Source organism: Physeter macrocephalus, chromosome 21, assembly GCF_002837175.3.
Source record: "Physeter macrocephalus isolate SW-GA chromosome 21, ASM283717v5, whole genome shotgun sequence".
NCBI lineage: Eukaryota > Metazoa > Chordata > Mammalia > Artiodactyla > Physeteridae > Physeter > Physeter macrocephalus.
In genome coordinates this window covers 8,614,644-8,617,541 of record NC_041234.1, presented here as the reverse complement: position 1 = coordinate 8,617,541, position 2,898 = coordinate 8,614,644, and positions in this window count along the sequence as shown.

Below are 2,898 nucleotides of genomic sequence, written 5' to 3'. Positions count from 1 at the left end.
CGCGCAACCGCTGCGCCACCAGGGAAGCCCCTCCCCTCTCTTTTATAGTAGTCTTGTTTGCACCTAATTCAACAGCAATTTTTTAAACTCACATGACTGTATCTTTTCTTTCTAAAACAATTTAGTTTCTTTAAAAAAAAACTTCTTGTTTCCCATAATTTTATCAATTTACATAACATTTAATTAAATGATAATGTTACAATCACAAGTAAAATGGGCATAAACAGATTTGGGGAGAAGTTCATCTAACTCTTGGAAAACTTATGACTCAACTGGTGGGAGCAAAAGTATCCAGGCATTCACAAGAGTAGCTTACCTACTTAGTCTGAAGCATTCAGAGTGCTCTTAGGACTCTTAGGGGAAATGGAGAGCATTGATTAATTCTGCAGGTTGCTTAACTTGCAGGTTATTTAAGAGAATAACTACTGTTACTTTTGGGGCATAAAATGTTAATATATTAGTAATCAGAGCAGGAAAGAAATCTTTTTGTCTTCCATGCCTCAGGTGTACTGCCTTATTTAATGAGCACCTACTGTGGAGTAGGCACTCTGCAGATTGAAAGACATTCTTTTACAGATATAATTCACATTTTAAAGTATATAAGTCGGGCTTCCCTGGTGGTGCAGTGGTTAAGAATCCACCTGCCAATGCAGGAGACATGGGTTCAAGCCCTGCTCTGGGAAGATCCCACATGCCACGGAGCAACTAAGCCCGTGGGCCACAATTACTGAGCCTACGCTCTAGAGCCCACGAGCCACAACTACCGAAGCCCGCGCGCCTAGAGCCTGTGCTCCGCAACAAGAGAAGCCACCACAGTGAGAAGCCCGTGCACCACAACAAAGAGTAGACCCCGCTCACCACAATTAGAGAGAGTCCGCACGCAGCAACAAAGACCCAATGCAGGCAAAAATAAAATATATAAATAAATAAATAATAAAGTATATGTCAAGCTGTACACATGAAACTAACACAACATTGTAAATCAACTATACTCCAATAAAATATTAAAAGATAAAGTATAAAAATAAATAAATAATAAAGTATATACGTTAATTTTTTTAGTATATTCTCAGGGTTATGTAAGCATCAACACAATTTAATTTTAGAACACTTTCACCATCCCCCAAAAGAAATTCCGTACTCATTAGCAGTCACTTTCTGTTCCCTCCTAATACCCCCAGCACAAGGCAGCCATTCATCTACTTTCTGTCCTATGGATTTACCTATTCTGGAAATTTCACATAAATGAAATCATCCAATATGTGGTTTTTTGTGTGTGTCTGGCTTCTTTCACTTAGCATATGTTTTCTTTTTTAAAAATTTATTTTATTATATTTTATTTTTGGCTGCGTTGGGTCTTTGTTGCTGCACGTGGGCTTTCTCTAGGTGCGGCGAGCAGGGGCTACTCTTCACTGCCGTGCACGGGCTTCTCATTGCAGTGGCTTCTCTTGTTGCAGAGCATGGACTCTAGGCGGGTGGGCTTCAGTAATTGTGGCGCACGGGCTTAGTAGTTGTGGCTCACGGGGTCTAGAGGGCAGGCTCAGTTGTTGTGGTGCCCGGGCTTAGCTGCTCTGCAGCATGTGGGATCTTCCCAGACCAGGGACCGACCCCGTGTTCCCTGCATTGGCAGGTGGATTCTTAACCACTGCACCACCAGGGAAGTCCCATTAGCATCTGTTTTCAAGGTTCAGTCATGTTGTAGCATGTATCGGTACTCCATTCTGTTTTTGTGGCCAAATAATATTCCATCGTATGGATATACAACCATTTGTTTCTCTATTCATCAGTCAATGGACATTTGGGTTGTTTTCACTTCTTGGTTACTGTGAATAATGCTGCTATGACATTCGTGTACAAGTTTTTTTGTGGACATGTTTTCATTTCTCTTGGGTATATACCTAGGAGTGGAATTGCTAGTTCAAATGGTAACTCTACTTTTAACTTTTTGAGGAACTTTCAATCTGTTTTCCATAGAGGCTGCACCATTTTACATTCGCACCAGCAATGTGTGAGGGTTCCAATTTCTCCATATACTCCCCAATACTTGTTATTTTCCATTAAAAAAAATTGTAGCCATTCTAGTGGGTGTGAAGTGGTATCTCATTGTGGTTTTGATTTGCGTTTCCCTATTGGCTAATGACGTTGAGCATTTTTTAATGTGCTCATTAGCCATTTGTATATCTTCTTTGGAGAAATGTCTACTCAAAGTCTTTGCCCATTTTGAATTGTGCTATATCTCTCAAAGACCCATCTTTGCCCTAAAACAAGGTTTCTCAACTTTGGCATTATTGACATGTGGGGATGGATAATTCTTTGTTGTGTGTAGTTTTCCTGTGCATTGTAGGATGTATAGCAGCATCCCTGGTCTCTACCCACCAGATGCCAGTAGCACCCTCCACCTTGTGACAATCAAAACAGATACTGCAAAATCACCTTGGGGCGGGGGGGGCACAAACTCTCTCCTAAGCAAGAACCACTACTGTGAAGGATCCTTCTGTGCATATAAGAAACACATGGAAACATAACTCAGTTTTAGTGGAGTGGTGGAGGCAGAAGTCAGTCTGAGTGGGTTGAGGATGATGTGAGAAAGTGGACGGACCCTTGGGATATGAACTGATCTTCCCAAGTCTGGTTGGTGAATTAATTGACAAAATGAGAGATAGATATCAAGGTTACAAATGAGGATTAGGTCACATGATGAGATAAATAATAATTCAACATAATAACACAAAATGAGTTATAAGACGGTATATGAAAGTATCAAAAGTGTGGTATCTCTAGGGCTTCCCTGGTGGCGCAGTGGTTGGGAGTCCGCCTGCCGATGCAGGGGACACGGGTTCGTGCCCCGGTCCGGGAAGATCCCACATGCCGCGGAGCGGCTGGGCCCGTGAGCCGTGG